The sequence below is a fragment of the Notothenia rossii genome, assembly GCF_949606895.1.
Source record: "Notothenia rossii genome assembly, chromosome: 1".
NCBI classification, from domain to species: Eukaryota; Metazoa; Chordata; class Actinopteri; order Perciformes; family Nototheniidae; genus Notothenia; species Notothenia rossii.
This window is the reverse complement of record NC_136912.1, coordinates 80,327,316-80,351,562: the sequence shown is the minus strand read 5'-3', so window position 1 is coordinate 80,351,562 and position 24,247 is coordinate 80,327,316. Positions and strand designations below refer to the sequence as shown.

General features: G+C 41.0%; 1 protein-coding gene across 14 annotated transcripts in view; it reads right to left on the bottom strand.

Annotated features, from left to right (window-relative positions):
* The window catches only part of ptprsa (protein tyrosine phosphatase receptor type Sa), a 220,099-nt gene that overhangs the window by 172,527 nt on the left and 23,325 nt on the right, over nt 1-24,247 (bottom strand). For all 14 annotated transcript variants that reach the window (XM_079656641.1, XM_079656637.1, XM_079656650.1 and 11 more), the window contains exon 2: nt 5,497-5,585. The gene's annotated coding sequence lies outside the window, so the exon portion shown is untranslated. The remainder of the gene's footprint in view (nt 1-5,496; nt 5,586-24,247) is intronic.

Here is a 24,247-nt window from a genome sequence, read left to right as displayed (position 1 = left end):
AGAGTTAGACCATTATTTGCTTTTCATTACACACTATATGGCAAATAGTTATGTCAATCGTTGATGTTAATATTTCACTGTGACTGCATACTTTATGTGGAAGAAAAGTCTGTGGAATATGAAAGCAGATTTGATTTTATGAATTTCATTTTTAAATCAATTCATTAAAATAAAAATAAAATATCACTGAATTTAGGGGGTATGAAAGTATAGCATGCTATTGATGAAATTGACTAAAAGTAAAAACGTTTAAAAATAGTAAGAACGAAATGTCTGCTAACAGACCTATGAAAGTCCCATTGCTTTTTAAGCTCAATGTTTTCTGTGCTGGCTTGTTTTTAGTGTGGTAATAAGCACTTTTACTGAGGAATAACTACCTGTAATGGTATATCACCATATGAATCCATCTTTCAGCACATTTAGAAACACATCTTTGATTGTTAGGCTGGAACAACCCAGGGTATAATTTATGCTGTGAGTAGGGGTGTTTTTATGCAGTAATATATCATTACTCTGTGTATATGTTTGTATGCAGTAATATATCATTACTCTGTGTATATGTTTGTGTGCAGCGTCCTGTGAATATGCCTTTTGTAAGTGTGTGTGCCTCTGAGGGACTTTTTATGTGCTGTGTGTGCATATGTGTCCTTCACTGTGTGTATGTTCAAGCATATGTGCCTTTCAATGTGTGTCATTGTATATAGTGTGCTGTATGCATGTGCATTTGAGTGCCTTTAACGCTTTCGGGTCACTGTGCGCGTGGTGCTATCTGAAGATGCAAGTGTGCCTTTCAGCTAGTGTTTGTGCACATGACGTACGTGTGTAGTGCATTCCTACACCGCGAAGAGACGGGTGAGGCCAGGAGTGATGAGTGATGCCAGAGGTGGTTTTTTGACCCACCCCTCTGCTGGCTTGCTAGCACACTAATGGCCTCCTCAGTGGGTTGGCTGACCGACTTGCTGGCTCTCAGTGGCTCCTTCTTCCTTATTTGGTAGTGGGGGATGGTGGCGGCAGGGGAGTGGATGGTAGAGTAGCGGTGCTCTGTTTACACGCAGGGTCAGGAGGTCATAGCGCCAGAGTGCCATGGAGCAAACACAGATCACTTCAAGACAGTAAAAGAGCGAACGAGTCATTGCTCCACGGCCGTCAACGGGATAGATCGGGGCAAATTTGCCGTGAACAAGTGTGATGGAGTGTGTGTGAGTGTATTTGTGTGTATGTAATAGAGAAGGGTGGATAACAGTACATACTTTGGTGAAGCCCTGTAAAAGAAGATAGCCTATACAGGTAATGTACACACACATACACACTGTGTTCTCTTTCCCCTGTTCTGCTCTCAGGCCGTGGACAGTTGAGGGGAGTCGGTGGGAAGGAAATTAAAGGCAACCATCCTTATAGTTTTTCTCTTGTCCGCTTGAATGCCTGCCTGCTTGCCTGCCTGTGTTCCCTGGGCAATGTTTATGCTGTGCCCTGCCCAGGACAGAATAGATTCGCCCACACAGCACTGTGCTCTCAACCAGAACCTAAGTAGGTCTGGCAAGCCCGAGCCACAGTCCCATTCACTCTCACTCCTCTGGATTAGGCCCCATGGCCTGGGGCATCATAGCAGTGACTGCATTAATAGACCTAAGATAGCATCTCTCCAGCCCACCCTAAAAATATCTCTGAAAGTTTTTCATATTAGGACACATCAGCAGGTTGTTTATTTTCATCCATCAGCTTCCCTAAACTTTAGCGGGATAGTTTATGAACCACTTGGAATCTAAGTGTTAAGTTATGTGTGTCTGCAGGGTCAGCCAAAGCCCTGCAGCTGGTAAAAAGTGTTCTTACTCACGACTTGTAACAGGTTGTCAGAATTGATGGTTGAGCTGTACTGAACAAGCAAAGACATCAATTAAGCTTGGATGTATTCCACGTTCCAAAGAAATAAAATGGAAAATTCGTCATGAAAACAGAAAGGGGATATGTATCACACTGCTTAGCCCATCATCACTGTGAGGTAAGCACAATAAGTTAAACATGTATCCTTTCCAAATGCCATGAAATAACATGCGTTGGCATAATCAAACTCATTACCTCCAAACTTCACTTCCATTTACATTTCTTTAAATACCACTACAAATAAGTAAAGCGTATATAATTGAATAATGCTCATTTATAGCTGTATTTTCTTTCTTCTTGTTGTATATTAGGATTGTTGTATGTTCAGTACGTGTGCAGGGAAAGCACTGCTGTGAGGAGGGTGGTGGCAGCTCGCAGGGCACATTATCCAGCCTGTCAGCCTCCCAGTGCCATGCCACGGATAACAGCGCTCTGCGAGAACACAGTGCCTCTTGACGCCAGCTGTAAAGATTAACAGAGCTTTGTTTAATTGTGCTGCTAACATCCTAGGAGCCACTTAAAAGCTGCTGCTCTCTTTTTCTTAGAAACGGTCATAGAAAGCTCAGCCAACAGTTACCACTAACTGTGCTTTAAGGTGCAAATGCGTAAGGGATTTGGCCAAGTCATGTACGCTCTGACAATTGCATCATTGCACAGGTAAGCATAAAAGCGAGACCAAATTCAAGGTGGATTTTCACACCACCTACAGACCGATGAATAACAAATCTTCGTGGGTGGATGAATAAATGGTTTCTTTTATAGATGTTTGTATCCAACTGCCAAATGTTGATTATGCAATTTTAAACCAAGAAAGCATCCACAGGGCCCACTAGCAGCTCCTAGAGGCCATGTTCCAACCCAACTGAATCAGTGACAATTCTACCAACTGACTTAAATTGCCAATATTTAAACCAAACAATCTTCTCACAAGTTGGAATAAACAAGATCAAACACTAAACTTAATAATATTTCCTCCGGTTGGATGTTTTTTTCCCCTTTTTTACATCTGCTGGCAAAATGCAACTTTACACAAATTAACTTTTATCAGTGTACCAGCCTAGGTATCCTCACAGGAGGCTTAATGGGGGTCTGTAGAAAACCCTGAAGCAGCAAAACTAAATTGTTATCCTTCTTTCTAGAAGTATACCCAAGATGGCATCTTTTAGACATGTGAACACGGTAAGCAAGAAGGAAAGGGACCAGTCCTATTTGAATGTGCATAGTGGGTGTCATTTCATAGTTGTTATAACACATTTTTGTTAATGCTAAATGTACTTTGGTTTTATTTTATTATTTGTTTAAATTAATGAATCGTTGTTTTGCCTCAGAATAATGTGGTGCTTACTGTGTTTAAGAAAACAGGGATACATGTGAATAAATCATTTAATCAACAAATCAAGTCTATTCAGAGAATAGCTTTTTTAAATGGAGGAAAATCCTCTAAAATCCCTTGGCTGATGTGTAAATGACACACAGTAATGCGGTTAAAGCTATCCCTGTCCTTTTCAGTTTCCAGCTTGCCCGTAGTGGGGGGTCCAGATGTGGTGTATCTCGCCTCTCCAGCATTTCTGTAGTCAAATGTTGCAGGCCACCGAGGCCTCCCTATCATTGCAGCCCAATATGAAAATGCACCTGTTAATATCAGGCTGGGGGCCTCCGGCGGAGAGGTGACGAGAAGCAGGCCCCCCCGCAAGTGGAGAGGGGATGTCTGGTGCATCTGCTCTGACACCCATTAGCGCACACTCATCCGCAGTCTCTGCATCTCTGCCGCTCTGCCAGCAGCTCTAATAATCAAGTTATGACATGTAAATGAGAATGGGATGTGCAGAGTATGTAATGACAGTCAACTACAGTGGATATTTCGGAAATAAATTAAACTAGCTTTGGAAATGAGGACATTTTGCCAGACAACCGAGAGATTAAATTCTGACCTGATGGTGTAACATCTGGATGAATAAGAATCATCCACGTTGTCATACAGTGTACACATGTAAAATCTCAAGGTGGGGTTTGATTTGAAAGTTGATAATGTCAACCGAAACAGAAGTGTGTAGGTCATAGAAACTATAATATTCTGTAGAATGTTTCCAGTTTGTAAGAATAGGTTGTCTTTTTGTGTGTGTTTATGCTTTACAGCATTTGGTCTTGGAGATGATATCTCTTTATGTGTGATGTGCATTTGAGATGAGTGATAGATTGAGTAATTTTTAATTAGTCTTTCTTTAATGTTGCTGTTTAACTTCTTACTCATCTGCCTCTTTCTTTTTGTATGTTGGCTTGTCATGTTGTCAAGGAATTCCCTAAATGATAGATTATATTCTCAAGAGACTATTCCAGTCCAATAAAAGGTCAAATAAATAAACAATTAAAATCGGGAGGCGATTTCAATTAAGGAAAGCCTAGGATGTTATTTTACAAGGCTACTAATCTAGGAATCTTAGGAAGCCTAAAGTGCAAAAATAATTAGTTAATAAATGTCATGGGAGTGTGTGGGGAAAGCCTTTTAAAAGGAATTATGCACCTACTGTATACTAGTGGTAGGCACCAACGGGGAGAGGGGTGAATAAGAATGAACCTGAAAAAAGTCAGTGCAACTGGGAACATTACACTTCTAAACTAATGCGCGATAGTTTCCAGGTCTGAAAATCCCAAATGCGGTTTTATTGAATGACAGAATGGCAGAGGTACAGGAGGAGCTCCTCAGTGCCAGCTCGCTGTGACAGGTAGATGATGGCTCTCTCGCTCTCTCAGCTGTCAATATGGATGGATGGGTTTAGCACCGGGAGAAAAAGATACTGTACGTGGTGGAGGATGAAAGTTTACAAAGTGTCATGTTATGGTGATAATGAGAAGGGGAAATAAGGACAACGGTCCTGCTACTTTTCAACAAAACTGAAATAAAGTGTATGCACGTATTCACCGAATATTGTTTACATCAGTGCACAATTTTCATTCAGTATGGATTCAATGCAGAAACTTTGGCGACTCAGCAGATTGTCAGCTATTGTTGAAAATATCCAGCGTTCTCCATATTTATCTCCACTGTTTTGACTAATTGCTTCCCGTGCACTGTGTGAGAGTCCATTAGTGACAGCTAGAAATTATTTATTAGACAAATGCGAGTTCTCTGCAGCTTCTCAATTAAGGGAGGGATTGTGGGGTGGGGGTCCTGGGGTGAGATAAGATGCTCTGTCAAAGCCCCACTTTGTGAATTACAAAGAAGACTTTGCATGCTGCTTATTTGAATAGAAATGGTCATTAGAAAAGCAACACAACAATGTAGAAGAATAAGGTTGCTTCCGACGATTATTCCAAGGAGGATAAAGATAGCAAATAATATTCACATTATGTCACAAAAAAATTGAACCAAAGAACAATATGCAACCAAACGCAGAGATATAAAGATGGGAAGGAGGAGGAAGAAATTAATAAAGGAGAAGGCAATATGGGATACGAAAATCAGATCGACCTCTAGAATATTATGAAGCATATATTTGTGCCCCACGATGTAAAATAAGTTATTATTCAGAACGGAGACTCGCTCTAGAAGACAAAATGACTCTCCTAATATGGCGGTGCACTGTGTGAAACAAGAATAAAATGGGGCCCACTCACCACTGGGTTGTTTTCAAAATCTTTTTAGCTTCATATCTTCATCTGCTCCAGCGGCTTCTTCTTTCTTCTCGTTACTTGCTCACTTGTACCTTTAAAGTAGAGGGGAAGAGGGGGAGAGGGAGAAAAAGAGAAAGAGGGGAAAATGAAAGAGAAACATTAATGAAAGGGACTACAAAATGAACTGCCTCTTCAAGTGGCAGGGTGGGGGGAAACCGCCAAACGCTGAGATGAGTCTCCCCCCCCCCTCTCTCTCGTTCCTTCTTGCCCTTTGTGACCGCAGGACGACATTTCTTGGCCGACGAGGAGGCTTGCCGCTGATTGCCTGAGAGCGGTGGAGTGCGAATCTTCATGAAATCCCTCTTGGATTTTTTTGATCATTTTCTCCTTCACATCTCTAATGAGCCTGGTCAAAATCTGTGTGTGTGTGTGTGTGTGTGTGTGTGTGTGTGTGTGTGTGTGTGTGTGTGTGTGTGTGTGTGTGTGTGTGTGTGTGTGTGCTCATGAGCGTGTTTGGATATTCAGCCATGTACTGCATCGACAGATCCATAGGTTTATGGTTTGTATATCATTGTGGAGGGATATATATATATATATATATATATATGTTTGAGTGTGCATTAAAGTTAGTTTGTAGTTATTCTGTAATACCAACAAGAAGTATGAGGCATACTGTATATCGACTTACATTTCGTGTTTGTACAGGTAATGGTAAATGTGCTTGTGTGAGTTTCCATGTGTACTGCACCGTACCCTCACTCGATATTCTGTCAATACTCTGGGTCAGGTTTGCAGCTGTGGGCAGTCATGAGTCCACCCTAAGGAGCTTCCACTTAGCAGCAGAGGAAGGTTATCTCCAGTGAAAGGTCAGAGGAGCTCATCATTACTCGCCTTGAGTCTCCTTCTAGATAACGATATGAATATCATTGCTTGAATGCACGACAGGGGCATGATCAATTAATATGGATATTATGGCTTCTACAGGAGAGCACTACATGGCATGTTGCGGTCGAGATGTGAAAATACAGAGTTTTAAATGTAAGTATATGTTGAAAAAAGGCAGTTTGAGTGAAATATAATATTTATGCAAAGGTATGCATAGCAACATCATATCAGTATGCAGAGAGTGCAAGTAATGAGAACACATAATTCATAACAAGTGCAATGCCGATGTTGTGATATCCACCAGGCACAACGTGAGCTCACTGTATGTTTGCGTGTTATTGAATATGCTTAAAAAGTGCTTTGATTCTTTGACCAATCTTAATCATTTTGGAATATAACTTCCACTTGCAGATCAAATGAAATACTTTCTCAACCGGTCCTTTCAAAATGTATTTTGATAAGACAACTATGCTGTGCTGCAGCGTGAACAATTGAAAAGTTTGGCAGCAGAAAAGACAACTTCCACTGGCTCCTATCTTTCCTCAGCCTGATGTTATTGGCTTCCCTCCTCCTCTCGCTCCGTCTTTGGCTTATGAACTGCCCGCTGCTTGTAGACAGTCTCCCAGCATCCTCTATGGGCATTATTACCTCGACGGCTGACGGTCAACATGATCCTTTATTCTGGCAGGCCACTGGGGTCAGGTCGGCCCGCGCTGGCCAATCAGTGTCAGCTAACAGGCTGGCTGCAGAAGGATCCCCTGATACACTGCAGCACGGGGTAGATTAGGAAGTGTATGTGTATGTGTGTGTGTTACTACAAGAGTTTGTGAATATGTTATAGGGCACATGAGGACAAACACACCTCTCATGCACCTTTAAAACATGTCTAGAAATAAATGCACATGTCCCTGAATACACATGAGCAGGCATGCATATATATCAGTGGGAGAAAGAGGGGGGAAAGTGAGGCAGATTCTGCAATACTTCCTCCTCCCACACGCCTGGCTGCCAAGATGAGCGTGGGGGAATTTGTTTAATGTACAGCATTTATTCACTGTACACACGCTGTTGCACTACCGCTTCCTGCGTCGCATGAGACACTCCCTTGGCTGGGCGAGTCGCCATCAATAAGCTGGAATGAAAGGTAGGCGAAACAGCACGGAAACTAAAACGCATCTTAGATAAACAAGATAATATATATATTGCCTGATATCCTCACAATAGCATGCAGGTGAGTGCGGGATGCTTTGTGTTTTTTTGACGCGGATCGGGGGGTTAAGTTATGCTTGGTCCACTCATGTGGAAAGCAGCTCCGGTTTGTTTTCTCATGACCCTGCAACATATTGGCATGGACTTTAGTAACCGTGCTAAGACAGATGGCCGAGCATCATGGTGCATGGCAAAATTGGAAATGAAAACATGCGTGCTCAGAAATGTGTCCACGTCTTTTCTCTCCAGCAACGTGACCACATAGGGTACATTCAGGACAAAATAAGGAACTTTCACTCGCTGAGCAAACATGAACAAATAAAAGCCAAAAGTAAGAAAACACAAGGCTGACCTACTCTGTGCAAATGTCAACAGGTCTGCAACTGGAGAAGTATAAAGAAACCTTGGATGATGAAATGAAACACAGTTTTTGTTTTAATGTGAGAAAAATAAAATGACTTTTTTCTCTTTAAATGAGAATGTTGGCATGGTAACAACTCTCTTCCTTCAGTATCCTCACCTCACCCTCACCCATGTACCTCCTTGCTCTACATTGTTCTATAAAAGGACTGATAGGCCCTAAAGCAATTCAAAACCCCATCTTCATTGGAGTAAAGGGAAGAGAAGAGTACAGAGCAGATGACAAGAGAATAGCGGGAAAAATAAATAGGTTTGAGGCACAGAGAAAAGGTGGGTGGAATGGAAAAGGGGCATTGTGAAGTTGAAGAAATCGATAGAAAGGGAAGTGTCAGGGAGAAAAACGAGAGGAAAAGCTGGAGGAGGATGAGTTCAGCGAGAGGAGAGCGGACAGTGACAGGAAAGGAGAAGATAAGTCAAGAGGAGAGAGGAGGAGTCAAGAAGGGACAAGTTGAACGAGAGGAAAGCAGTGAGGAAACGACAGGTGAACACAAGCCAAGGGAAAAGACGGAAGAGAAGACAGGCGGGGAGAGGAGAAACTTGGAGAATGGTAATGATGAGCAGAGAGGAAAAGACAAGAGAGGAGATAATGCGAGTGGTGACGAGAGAACGAGCCAAGAGGAAGAGAATGGGATAGAAAGGAAATGACAAGTCGAGATATAAGATCAGGAAACGGAAGAGAGGAAGGAAGTCGAAGGGAAATGAGGAAACAATAAAGCTTAGATACTGCTTCTGTATATGTGACTAGTAGAGATTTTAAGCTCTTGGCAGCTGGGTACACACTTGGAAATCCAAATACAATAATTTATTGACTTTAATCCTTTTGCTTAAAGAAATGCCAACAAATTAAGTTATATTCTTTTCTGAAAAAGATAGGTTCTTTAGGACCTTGGTAGACTAAAAACACTAGACTGGTTTTCTAGGAAACTGATATGAGCATGGAATGTTATCATTCCTTCCTTCCGGAAAAACATCAGGGATGAAGAAGTGATACGATTACATCTCTTTGACACTATTCACCTCGAAAGGATTTCACAATTATATGGCAATGTCTGAAAGTCTTTCGCCGTTCAATACCGAAACAAAGTCAGAGAAAGAACAAATATATGATTGAAGCATCTTTGCTCATATCAAAGATTAAATAGCATCAATTAATTTCATTGTAATTCATACAACAGAACAAATTGGCCGATTTTTCTTATGGCCCCAGCCTTCCTTTCTCGACCATTATCAAAGAGAGATGCACTTGGATTGTACTTAATGTATTAATAAAATCACCTTACCCCTTACAGTGCATTGTACTGGGTTAAGCTGCATTTTCTATGATAGCATACAATCTTTCAATTTATGCATTTTTGTATGACCTTTTGCGTTCTTATTCATTCAGTGGTCACACTGTGCAGCTGTCAACATCTGTTTCTCCTGTATGTCCTTGAACAAGCCTCTACCTGATCCTTAACTTTAAGCTGCTCTGGTTAAGTGCATCGGCTTAATGCGGAAAAATGCAAATGTGAATAAGCAAAATCGACTTCATGGAAATTACTGTTTCAAATCAAAGCCATTTAGCAAGACACTGAGGCACCAGCCGAGGCCCCTTTGGAGCTGACAAATAAATAATGAGACATTCATTGAATAATAACCTCCTTTAGTCATTCCAATGCATTCCAATGTACTCCAGGCAACATTCTGACCCATAAAGGCCTGCAAATGACCAAATGCCTACATGTCTTGCTTGTACTCTTCCTTTGTTTTATATCGTTACGTATACACCAAGCGAGCATGACAATGGTTTAAAAGGTCTATGTAATGGATGTATTAAGGCACGTTAAATTGGCAAAAGTGTTTGGTTATTGTCGCTATAGCTACAAGGCCTTCACTTAAGCCCCTTAAAGTGAATTTGACCTTAGTTTAAAGTGTTGGTCTTGTGTCTGAATGAGCACTTTGTTGACTTTACCAATTTCACAGCAGTTAGAATAAAGTAAATGTTGAATTGGTACTAGAATAAACGTGCAAAGAGGGAGTTTAATGTACATTGTGTATGACATCTAAGATAACTGTAATAACTATTATTCCAGTCATCATCTTTTCTGAAAAGAAATTGTTTAATAAACCCTGTTAGCCAATTTTAGGTTTTTGAAGAAATTGATCTAATGTCTCAAACATTTTTTCATACATCAGGAAAATGATTTTTGCCTTGCAAAGAAAGCGGGGCGGTAGAGGTTATTAAACCAACAGACTTTCCCTGTATTACCAGTTTTTATTTATTCAAAATGTGCTGATGAACGCATACATGTTCAGTACAAGTATTTAGATAAAGCAAGTGAGCAAAAACAATTAAAAGCTGCAAGTCTATCAGTGTGTTCCAGTCCCCTTTTTTCCTTTCAGTCTGCTGTCCTTGAACTGAGGAACACCTTATTCAGCTGCAACTAAGAAGCACTAAAAACTGATTAAACTCTATTGCATTATCATGGATTATAAAAACAGGGTTAATGACTTCCTGACCACTGAAATGTTTGTTATTTTTATATGAAACTGTTGTATCCTGCGGTCTTCAGACTACCATTGTAATATGGATCTTAGAGGAATAATTATGGTTACACAAATGTTAAATAGAAAAGTCAAAATATAAAATCTAGTTTCCTGTGAAATAGTTGGCTGAATGCCTTTGTGTAACAAAATAAGTGACATTGACAAGAGTAGCCTTCAGAAAAAAACTCACACTCAACAAGAGAGCCTTTGTCCTGCAACCTCATTATTCTCTACGACTGCAAACTAATCCCGTACCTCTGTGCTCTGTCGGAGAACCTCCACGCACTCAAATACCACCATTCTCAGATGAAACACTCGAGCAATGAGCCACTCTGACTGAAGTTTCATTAGTGGGGCCTGTTTTGTGCAGATAAGTGCAAATGTGCCCATTATACAAACGTCCCTTCAGCAGAGCCCCAGTCATAATAACTGCCATGGTTAAAAAGTCTATGTGGTGACCTGTGTGAAGAACACCTGCACATGCAAGGTAGAGCTTGCTTAGATTTGGTGTGAGGTCATGCGTGTAAGTTCTTTTGCATGTATGGATTGGACAATTCTGTGTGTGTTCTTATTCAATGGTGAGTAAGTGTCTATCGGCATGCTGTATGCAGTGACTGATATTCAATTAGTGCACCTGCCACCCCTACACGGCCTGGCATTCCAGCGCTCCGTAAATCAGCCCGTCTGACAGCACACAGGTCGATATTAATATTAACGCCTCCATAAATAATGTTATTGTAGGCCCTCATGTTAATGGTTCATGATATGGTGGCCATGATAAAGTACAGTGCGTGTTCTATTGTGAAGGAGCTGGGATATAACAGGGACAGAGAGCGAGAGATATAGACGGACTAAATCCCCTTCCATGTCCTTCGATAGGGACGTTGGTGACATTGGTTTGGAAAGGCGCCGAGCTGGTCACAGCTGTGTTCCCAAGCCTGGCTGGCTAGGGGGTGGGGAGGCTGTGTGTGTGTGTGTGTGTGTGTGTGTGTGTGTGTGTGTGTGTGTGTGTGTGTGTGTGTGTGTGTGTGTGTGTGTGTGTGTGTGTGTGTGTGTGTGTGTGTGTGTGTGTGTGTGTGTGTGTGTGTGTGTGTGTGTGTGTGTGTGTGTGTGTGTGTGTGTGTGTGTGTGTGTGTGTGTGTGTGTGTGTGTGTGTGTGTGTGTGTGTGGGGATTGATTGGGGGTTAGAGTGGGAGGCTGTTGGTACTGGAAACAACGGATTAATTATTATAAATCGTCTCTCAGGCCACATGTTTATGGCTGCTACTCAAACTGTTGCCTGACTATGCGATTTCCATCTCGTACACTGCATTGTATTCGACTAAAGAGGGCTAGGGTAGAGTAAAAGAAAGGCTTTGCTGTTTTGTGACAATTGCCACTATTTCATTCTGACAGCAAACATATCATTGTTAAGTCGTTATTCAGCTGCTGCAAATCACCAGATTAGCAACTAGCTGAAAGTGATGACTGTTGAGACTATGGGCTGTTTGAAAAGTCTGCTTCTTTTTTTTTAGAGTCCAAAGTTTCAATACTTCTGTGAAATTGGCATTTATTTTTCCTTTTAACTTCCTGCCTGGAATGTTGCATAATAAGTTTTCGTTTCACTCTGCCCTGCTTCGTTGCCACATAGTTGCGTGTGATTCTTCCAAGTCACTTCCCAGTACACAAACTCTTCTGGCCTTTGAACAGCTGGTTAAATTGCAGATATAAAGAAAAATTCATCAAGAGTTGCTTAGAGAGCAGTTTTACTCATTGACATCCTCCTCCACACAGATGTTGACCGAACTTGCAGCATGCAAATTCAAACTAATGATATTAGAGTCACAAGTTACAAGCGTCTCCAAACCATGTGTTGGATGTGGTATCATTTGTGGCCTCAGTTTCAGCACACATGGAAATTCATGCCGTCAGAGGTTAGCATTGTCAACAAATGATCAAAAAGTCTATAATAAAAAAAATCATTACATTTTAATTCCCATATCCCATGTCTATATGCTCCTTCTTTATACAATGTTGAGAAATTAAACGAAAAAAAAGATTATTAAACACAAATCACCTCGCAGGCAACGGCTCGCAAAATAATTAAATGAATGAATAAATCACTGCGGAGAAATATTAATCAGCTCTCATGCTCATCTGCGAGGGAGGAGGCGGCTCATGCACTGCACGGTGATTGGCCGGGAGACTGACACACACACAAATCATCCAATGTATTATTACAGTCATTGTGGATGATTCTGGGTGAGGAGTGAGAAAAAAAATGGGGAGGTCAGAGCAAGCAAAGTGGGACACACACACACACACACACACACACACACACACACACACACACACACACACACACACACACACACACACACACACACACACACACACACACACACACACACACACACACACACACACACACACACACACACACACACACACACACACACACACACACACACACACACACACACACACACACACACACACACACACACACACACACACACACAGGGGTTTTGCAAAGCCCGGATCATCCCCACTAATCCACACTCATTAAGGATGAACTCCATGATAGCGAGCCACCACCAGCAGACTCCATTCCCCCCCTCTTTACCCCACTTTCACCCACGTACACACTCACCCCACCACCGTGGATAAGTGGCAGCTTTAAAGGTGAATTTAATAAATTACTGCAGATTGTTGCATGCATGTTTGTTGCCGCTACTTATGTAAACAGAACACCTGCCACACCTGTCAGCAGTAATCAGGCCCGGCTTAATTAAAAGCGACGAAGCTTTTATTTCAGGTGACGTGCGTTTGACCGAGGGAAATTGAGCACTCTTCACTCAACTCTTCTGAGAAGTGTGTCTTCAAACGGACGAGGAATTCAAGATGAGACAAGCTGCGGGGTGACAGAGCTGGTGAATCCCTTTTTTTCTGGTAAAATGTAAAAGGATTCAGAGTTTTAGCAAAACTTCAAATAAATTATTCAAGCACTTTTATTGTTCCTCCGGATAGAGAAAAAATTGTTTCTGCTCCCAACAGTTTTTACCCAAGGATTGCAACATAAATAGAATGTTCTTCCTCAGCGCTCCTCTGAATCGCTGAGAAGGTCACTGCTGAGAGGAGTCTACCTACAAGCCCCTTGGGCTGAACAAAAACTGCCACACGGATACTTCCTTTCCAGCCCTCTGCCTCCGAAATAACTGTCCCTGTGTGGTGTTCTTAAATAAATTACAGATATGCTATCCTCCCAAGATGTGATCTCTGTTCTTCAGCGCAAATTAAACATTTAAACCCATTTAGGTCGGTGCTCAGTGTAACTTGAAGCAGTGTGGTTGCAAGGGGCGATATCCAGCCAGAGTTCTGTCGCAGCAGTACTTAGAAGTGATGCTTGTTGCTCTGGGGCCCTGCATCCGGAGAGGAAGCAGAGTGGCCTTGATGCGAGAGAGAGAATATATCATGTAACTAAAAGGTCACAAGCTTGATCGCACAACACTACAGTGTTTCTACCCGAAGCTATCGCTTCAAAGTGTCAAGGCACTATAGTCAGAGATGCTCTCTCCGTTTGACCGCCTCAAATTAAACATAACTTCAAAGGCTCATCTTGGAGGATGATTGAAAAATGTGTCAGTTTTATTTTCAAGCAGCCTTTTTTCTTATCAAAGTCACACACATGCTTGTAAAGTTGAAACAATGACCTTGGTCACATGACGAATGGTAGAAATGTGGGCTTGAGTTGCTCAACTTAGCTTATACCAAGACGAGCTGGAATTTATTTTACGAATCGCAATAAACATCCAAAGCTGTACAGACTTTTAACTCAGAAGTAAGTCCACAGATCTAAATGTTTTTTTTCTGAGCTCCAATTGTCATGTTTGAGAATAAAATGATTTATAGGAGTCAGGAGAAATAATACCAAATAATTACAGCAATTATAATCGCTCGAATCAAATCATAATCTAAATTAATTCATGTGTCCTTCCAAAGACAATGGCAGCATGACAACAGAAATGGGATTACTACCAATCTGTAACGCTTGATTATTAAAAATAAATAGCCTACAGTGTTGAATACACCATAGGATTGCTTTGGAGGTTTGCAAATCATGAAAGCACATCCTATTTATCTGGTATTTTAGGGATAGTCGAGGACCTTAAAAGCTAATTATGTGGGAACTCTTTACAAAAACATAATCCAGTAGAACAGGAGACACTGTGTGAAGTTAATGTCCTCTGATCATTAAGCAGCAGAGGGCTAAATGAATTAGTTTGGGTGTGTGTGCATTCTTTGAGGGGAGGGGTTGGAGCATTTAATAGACCCAGTCTCACTATGAACCCAGAGAAAATGTTTTGTCATTTGACCTTCATTAACATCTTCTATTCATTGCTCCAATTCTGGAGATAAATCAGGAAATGGCTCCTATTGTATCTTCCAGTGGCGTGCAGTAAAGCATATCCCGGTACCTGACTTTCATTAGCCTTTGTCTCTTTCAACAATAAGCAGAGCCTTGATCGAAGGTCACAGGTTTTAGAAGGTATTTGTCTTTGGAGGACCCAACTAACAGAAATGAAGAGGCGATCTAGCAAAGATTCAGAGACAAAAACAAACCTTGATGTTGTAAGGTGAGGTGTGTGGAAAAGAGCAACACTTCTAACAAAGATAGTGGAAAGAGAAGATGAGGGGAAAAATATAAAGTCTCTTTGGGAGCCGAAGACTTTCCAGAGGGGGTCGTCTTCCCACCATTGAAGCATTGCTGGATTAACCCAATCAGAGGATTAATCAGACTTGAAACATTGGTGGCACCTTTATCTGCCGGTGCATGGCAGCAGAATTAGGATCCAGAGTACAGAGACGGCGTTCCCACAACCTCTCTGCTTGCCAAAAAACCCTCAGAGACAGAGGGGAATTGGAAGCTCCCAGCTTACCCCCTCTGACCTTTTGAAACTGGGTCCCTCTTGCAACCGTCTCATTATCATTAAGAGCTAGAGTCCTGAATGTCTGCTCTACTGGAGGCGTATCAGGCAAGACAAGGGACATGTATGTTGGGTTGGTATAATCGACTTCATCTTGAAAAGATTGTAGCATCTTAAAAACGTATCCGAGGAGCAGGCTCCACCCAGCAGATCCCTTTCAACAATGCCTTGCATGCATGCTAAATCTCAAAGGTCAGCACTCAGCTGTGATTTCAGCATCTTCAACACAACAGGCATCAGATTATCAGCCACTACTAAGTACAATCCTCCATCCTTGCAGGGATTTAAAGACGTGGTGAGCCGATTGCCCTCGAAACCAGCAGAAATTAGCTCTCGCTGTGCCATGTTTGCCTAACCCTTTAATAAAGGATCAAATCTGTGAGAAGGCCAGACGCTTTATTTTTTAAGCCCGTGACCACATGTTCATGAGCAGCCCTTGAATATTTGGCTAACAGAAAAAAGGTATTTGCAGTCGATCTACATTGAATAAATAAATAAAACGTAATACTTATCCGTCTCCATCTGTCTGCCTTAAATTTTGCTGCAACTAATCCCAACACCTAGGCTCAGCAAAGAGAAAAAACAGGACTGTCGCCCATGAGGAAAAAGCAAGAGAAGCCTGCAGTGTAAACAGGGAGGCCAGCATTGATCCCAGCTCTCTGGTAGCCAGGTCATCGATTGCAGGATGCAGCTGTGATACTTGGCACACCTTGCTGACTCCAACCACAACTTTGAATCTACTGCTAACAGCAAGCATTTTTCACCTTCCTTTTGTCAGCTGACCAAGTGATTCAGAGAAGAGGGAAGGGGGAGGGATCCTACACCATCCTCTTATAATTGTGTGGGAACATCATTTTTCAATCGCAGCTTTGCTTCCCCATCCCCAGGAGACACTTTTCTCAAACAGTAATCATTATGTTATGGAAGCGGCTGCCGGGCACAGTTGTACATGCAACAGGAGCCAATGAGCAGAGGCTTACAGTCCTTGGGGCTTCACAGGCGCACATATGGGAGCGCCATTGTGGGATTGTGAAAAAGCATGAAAAAAGTGGAAGTGAGCGAAAGCACAGACCCATATTTGATCTTTTATTCCCCCTGGAGATTTATCGATCCTGGAATCTTGTCAAGGCTTATTTTGCAGGGTTAAGTAAAACACAAACATCAAAGATCAACTTGTTTTTCTCCACAGCCCTCCTTCACAAGTGCCCTTCCTACACACACTGTTCTATTTAAAGATGTGTATCTCCCAACATTCAATATGAATACACTTAAAAGAGCATGTGAGAGGAGAGCTGAGCAAAAAAGCACTTTAAACAAGTAGCGTCAGGATGCACCTAATAGCCGTCTGATCAGCAAGTGTTTCATCTTCGCCACATTATCTCCAAATTCAATAATGGTTCTTCAAACACTCTGTTGTGTCTAAACTCTCTTGCAATTGATGCATCCGGGCTCCACTTAGTTTGTATTCCACTCCTGTTGCTGGTGTCCCCTCTGTGTCTCCCTAATACTTGCCAAGAGGAAGCCATAATATATTTAGAACTGATGCACGGACATTGATGTCTGGTGGGAAAATTACAGATTCACATTAGAGGCTTCTCTGTCAATGTACAGCCAGTCTTGTTATTGACTCTGACATATTCTGGGATGCTACTGATAACAACTTGACAAATGGGCCCCACTCTTCCTCCTCCAAATAACACTTTATCTCTTTATGTCCCCCACATCACCCACCTCTTTCAGATTATTTTCTGTGATAGGATATTACATTCTGGCTGAGTACAACCAGGAAGTGCTGGTAAGGATACAATGGCATTGTGGGTATGGTATGAAGATCCTGTGCTATGGTAAGGAGAATAGAGATCCAAAATGTCCACAACAAATGCGAGGTAGATGTCATTCCTGTCACTTTGAATTAAGTTTTCATTGCTTAGAAATTAAGACTCAGTGAACACACATTTAGAGTCTGAAGGGGATAGAATTACAAGTGAACACATAGTCGAATAAGAGTGGAATCATTTACTCACAAATTTTTGGGAATATGGCAGTGAATACCAAGATAATAACCTGGTCAAAGATGGAACAGGAAGAACGCAAACGCCAATGGATGTTTACAATACACAGTTTTCCTAACAACATAAATGTCAAACATTATTTGCATTTGCAGTAAGTTAGCTAAGATAACATTGTTAAACCTTTTTCAAACCTATGTTAAGAGGACTCTATAGAGTGGTGCAGGGATGACGTTTTACCCGGAAATAAGCTGCGCATGGGTTCCCTCGACAAAAAAGCAATGAGATTTCTCCATAGGATTTTGGAAAATAGCTCGAAATAAGGTCTGTGGAAAGCGAACCCGTTTTATAAATGCACGTTTTGTTCAGCCGGATAATATCCACATGTCTATCCTACTTTTATAATTTTCTAATCATAAATCTAATCGCCAGAAGCAAAATGCTAACGTTATGCTATAAACGAACTACAGCAGGGTCGCTGCTTCAACGTCACACCAACTTAGGATCGATATTCAAAAATACAGATTCAAAGTTGTACAAGTACAGGTACTTGCTTTCAAGCAGAACAGGGAAAACAAACTTAGCGGGAGTGTTTACGTGTCGGTGTAATGACGTATATGTCCTCGTCAACTTCTGTAGTCCTATTCAGCCATTTGTTAACAACCATCGTTTTTCAGACACGTAAACTCTTCAAAAATCACCAGTGGGGTCATTGCTGATGTATTTAATGTTGTAGAACAAAAGGTGATCCGTCTCTTAAATTTGTGTCAACCACAGACCTTATTTCGAGCTATTTTCCAAAATCCTATGGAGAAATCCGATTGACTCTGAGACGAGGGAACCGGTAGTGGTAAAATGCTAACTCACTTCCAGGTTTTAGGACTCGTCACTGCACCACTCTATAGCAAGGCAGTGTTGAGCCAAGTTTATGCCTATTTATTTATTTTATAATTGTTTATTTGGCAAGGACAATGCACAGTAATGAACACTTAAAACATTAAAATGTATCAAGCCTAACAGTGCCAGATTTAGCTTTGAGCTCATTTCCATCCGCAGTCCCTCACATAAAACACTTAACAAAATTACATTTTACAATCATAGCAAAAACAAAATACATGATATGCAAAAAGTGCAAAAGAGCAAGAGCAGCATACACAAGTATTTATGACATGGTAATACAATATAGCAGCAACGACATATAAAGTGCAAGAGAAGATACAAGAGCTACCTATAAAGTGCAAGAGGAGATACCCCTGTGCTAAAGTGCATTTAGCGGTGATTGCACGGATGTTTGTTTCTCAACCATTCTTTGAGTTGACCTTTGAAGCTATTGAGAGTGGGACAATCCCGTATCTCAGTTGGGAGGTTATTCCACAAAGAGCTGCCTTTAATGGAAAGGACATTTTGTCCAAAAGTGGTCCGTCTACGGTGGACTTCACAGTCTCCTCTGGTTTCTGACCTAGTGCAGCGTCCAGTGTATTTTTTGTGGATGAATTCCCCTAAGGGAGGGGGGGCCAGTCCATGTAAACAATTTATAAAAAAAACACATACTTTTAAAAGACTTAACATTTTCAAAACTTAAGAAATTGTGTTTTTCAAGGATAGTACAGTGGTGGTATGAATTTGACTTTCTGTCAATAACCTTGATAGCTCTCTTGTACAGCTGTTCTATTGGTTTCAGGTTTGTGGCGCAAGCAAACGACCAGTTTGTCAAACAGTATGGAATAAAGGATATAATCATGCAGTGGAGGTATGACTTTGCAGCATTGACAGTTAAGAAAGGTATAATTTGTTTAAAATGTTAAAAGTTGAATTGAATGGTATTGGATACTTTCTTGATTTGCTTCTTAAAAGTCAAGTTCGAGTCCAGTATGACTCCAAGATACTTGAACTGGGAGACTAGTTCTATTTCTGTTCCGTTTAGATTTAGATCCTTCGATTTTGACTGGTCGTTTACTGAACATCATGCATACTGTTTTTTTGACGTTTAACTGTAAGCAAATGTTGTTCAGCCAGTGTTGAACCTTGTCCAAAGCTTTTGCGAGACAAGATGAGATCATTTCAGTGTTCTTCCCGTGTACAAAGATTACCACATCATCGGCATACATTTGTGCATTCAACTCAGGACATACATTAGGCAAGTCATTTATGTACAGTGAAAACAGTAATGGGCCAAGAATGGAACCTTGTGGAACCCCAACAGGGTTGACAAGGTAGGGCGATTTGGCCCCGTTGACCAAAACACACTGTTTTTTGAATGGTGAATATATGAAAAAATCTCCACTTTTCCAACCTTTTCTCCCTACACACACACACATCGATTATTTCTGATCAATCCATTTATTTTAACATGGGGAATAACTGAACAGGTTTTTTCTCTTTCAAAATGCCATTTTAAGGGTTAAGCATACAATATTGCCTTGGCAGGCTCCAGTGTTATTGCTCAAGTAAAAATCCAGTTCATCTCAAATAGAGAGACAAGCATTCCATTTAATGTGGAATTAAAAATCCCCATTTTCAAATGTGTATATTAGAACATAATTACTCAGCACTTGTCAGAGGCAGCTGAATTCACCTTTGAGGAAGGTCTCTGAGATTCCTTTTTTAGTTTGGTTTTCACACACTTAGAACGTACGATACGATACGATATACTTTATTGTCCCGTAAGGAAATTTGTTCTGGACTCCATCCCGCAGTTCCGCATACATGTACATATGCAAACATAGTAAACATTAAAATACATACAAATATCATGGTACAGAAGGAAAGATGCAGAGCTGGTGTTGCCATTAGCTTGAAAGCTATCAACACCGCAGGGTAGTTTTCTCTACAACCCATCATCTCAGTGAGGTAATATTTACAACTTGTTTACATTAAGACAAAATAAGTTCATGCCATATTTATTTAACAGTCAGATGGCTAAGAAGGTTATTTGTTCAACACCTTTTTGTTGAACAGGACAGGAGAATGGAAAGTAGGAGCAGCTGAAATGAATATCTACAATACATGACAGACAGGGGAGAATCATTGTCTTGGACAACACTTTTTCAGCACAACACAATAACGTAAAGTACAAGAAATAACTTAGATTTAATGATCAGCTATGCTTTGAAATAATGAGCTGGCATCACCAACAAACTGTTTTTTAAATGTAATAATACACCTTTTAACTGCCAGGTTAAGAAAACCTCTAAATTTAAACTCATGCCTGAACAGCATTTAGTCATGTACTGGTCCATTAAAGAAGTCTGATACAACATTTGATATTTTGGTATCAATTATTGCTGAAAATGAACATTTACACTAAATTGACCTTCCCAGAAAAAGAAAAAGATGAAACAAAAATCCTATGCATCAGCTTTTAAGACTTGCACATGTACCCGTGGGTCCCACATGACCTTCCAGTGGCTGCAGACGGGTGGCCCAAAGGTATGACAGCTTTAGAAATGAGCATGCTAATGTTAGGTGTGGTGTGTGGCCCATGGTGCTATTTAGCACAGTGTGATGAGAGTTCATCTCCTTCACATCCTGCTTATCTCTCTATCTGAGAGCGAGTACAGAAATAGTCTTTGTCACTAACCACACAGCAGGGCACCTTTCACACACCCTGTCCAACACACAGCCAATATGTGTGCCAATGTGTGTAGCTTTGTAGGGTATGGTGTAAGCTACTACTAAGTGCATGTCTGTGTGCCAGTGATTTTCTGTCATGATAATTATGGTGAATGGTGTATGTTATCAAAAATATAATCAACCTTTTTCCACACAGGAAAAGGGAGAAAAGGTTTCACTGTTTAAATGATTTAGTTTATTTTTAGTGTTCACAGACACCTAATGTTGCACTTTTTATTCAATTCAAAATTGTATTTACGAATTCTCTTGGTATGGTACAGTAATAATATAATCTGACTTTTCTCTGAAAATGGTTGCATAAGTTCTCATTTTCATAGAATGTCACGATTGTAATCTGAACTGAGCCAAACTGTGTACAAAAGTCAAATGGGAAAACATTCAGTGCTGTGCCAGCTCAGTATGGAATGATACACTAGAGCAGAAGAAAAATGATCTGTGAGGGTGAGGTAAGCAGCAACAGATACGAGGATTACTCCATTATTATCTACCCCAGGAGCTGCTACCCAGGAGCAGAGGGACATGGTTAAAAAGGGCAAGACCTTGATTCTTTCCCGAACATGCTCCCATCGCTTGAGCGAGGCAGAGTCGCTACATGACATACTATCCCACTCTTCACAGGGCAAAGAGATGTTTTTAGCCCAAGCTCCCAAGCAATAATAGGAGGTGTGACCTTGCTCTCCTGTCCAGCCTTCCTCTAACCTTCCTCCAGAGACACCAGATGGATGGATCTGATATCTGGTTTGATATGTGGGGTTAAGTGTGCTTTCAACTATGTGGGGATTTCTTTTGACTCATCTTTTTGGGTCGGAAAAGGTTTTGTTCTATAAATCAGGACATGAAAAAAACATAGTTGAAAAGTGTTTGACATGGATACCTCAGAAGTTAAATCCTGCTTCCTAAAGGCTTGACAGTTATGCAATACTTGTCTGACAGAATAATGTCAATGAAAAAGAGTTATACTCAGTGTATAGAAATATTAGGAAAGTCAGTGCCAGACTCAAACACTGGTATACGCTATATCTCTATCTATATTTAAGCAATAGCTCACGACAGGCCGTGGTATATGCTCATTATATCACGGCTAAGAACCAATCAGATTGCTTGATTTGACTTGTCCGTTTTATAAATGTTATTAGATAACTCCTATAAATGATCTTTCATTAATGTAGAGTTAACACAAAAATGCAATGAAAGGCACATCTAGCACGACAAGTGTGTTGTGCAGTGTAGGGTTTGTGTGGGCGATTGATAAAGGGCTCTCACTTCAGTTTCAACAAAGACATCAAGAGTGTTGGTGTCTCCACGTCAAGACTGAAGCGATAATTACTGTCATTCAAGCAGAAAGCTCATCGCACTGGTGGGGATTAATGTGTGTTGGCTAGTGACTGTGTCTTTGTAAGATAAACTTACACCAGCTGTCTAAGGCTTCATTTAAGCAAATACAACTGTTTTTCCATTTCAATTCAACCGTATTTGCCTGTTGGCCACTTTGATGCCCCAGCCGTTAGCCCAATGTGTATCCTAACAGCTCCTTTGAGTTTCACTGTTTTGGCAATATGCTGATGTTCTTGACCTGATAAATGTACACTGAACAAGCAGGTAGAGCATCATACTCCTGATTGAGGATCAGTTGTGCATGTTTAAATATCCCCTGAACCATACAATAACATATTAAGTGTGGCTTTACAAGCATTTTCCTGTTGTGTATAGGTGGTGGTTCAATCCATTTGTGGATGCAGGGGCTTTGGTGTCTTTCATTCAACATATTTGAACAATTATAACACCCTGTTCTCACATACTATACTTATATGTGCAAAACAGGCCTTTAACAGAAAGTTCAACGATTATCAAACTAAAAAAGTAAACTAAAAAAGATGCTATTGGACATTGCCTTTTAAAAAGACCAATGATCAGATGTCCATCAACAAGATGAACAGCTGTTTAACGAGTCCAAGTTACTTGGATTTTGACCCAAGCTAACTATTTGTTTTTTTCTGAAGACAACCTGCAAATGCAGCTCCTAAAACGCAAGATCTAAATAAGAAGCCAAACATCTTGTCGTCCATGCTCCAACATATGAATGTACAAACGTACCTGTACTGTGTTGCTGCAATGTTGCAAACCAATAAACCGGGTCATTAGTCAAACAGGGGATCTATTTTTTCTGCATTACCACAACCTTAAGCTGACCCTTTTTTAACATGAACCCAAACGATAGATTAACCCTTGACACTCCTCATATGACTGTCACTTGATATTCAGTTCAGTATCAGCATGGGACTGTGCATGACAAGTGTGACCTATAAAAGGTAGTCAAAAGGTCCACATCCCACTAGGCATCCTTCTGGAAGCTGGGTGACTTTTGGGTGACAGAGCATAACCTTTCACCATGTTGGAAATGTCTTTGAGGGAAATATTTCAGTCCCACTGGTGCTGTTTTATTATATTCGGTAACAAGCATATTAAAACTACTCAATGCACTTTATCTTGCACATTACTGTTTTAAGACATAAACAGCAGGCAAGAGCATAAACATTCACCCTGGGGACGCTATGCTTTGATTTGTGAAAGTAGCCCTCAGTCAAGCAACCCTGACACTTCTCAGAAAATTCGAAAAAGAAAAACTCACAGAAAATGGTGGATGAGAACAAGAATGAGGCCTTGTTTAAAATGTGGCTAAGTTCCATCTTTCCCATGACAATGTTAATGTAGTTTCCATGAATGAGGCATGTTAAAAGGATTGGAAAGGTCTGCTTGGTCGGTAAAAGAGACATTTGCTGAAGGATAAGAATGCAGCAGGTGAGCTGTAACTCTTTGAAATATTGGGAGCTCCTCACATATCTGGAAGTGTAGCCTATCAACAGTGAGGGAAAACAGACTGGAAAGCGGGTGCATTTGGGAGCAATGCATCGAGGAAAAGGGAATTTTCCTCTCTCCCTTTCACAAGACAACTGACCTTTGTCCTCTGTGTGGCTCCGTCCTCCTATTTCTCCATTAGTACATGGAGACAGACAGGCACAACACACGTACACTCACACACAAAGACATTTGCAATTTCTCTCTAAAGCCTGTCCTGATACACACTCAGGCGCTCACTGTCCAACA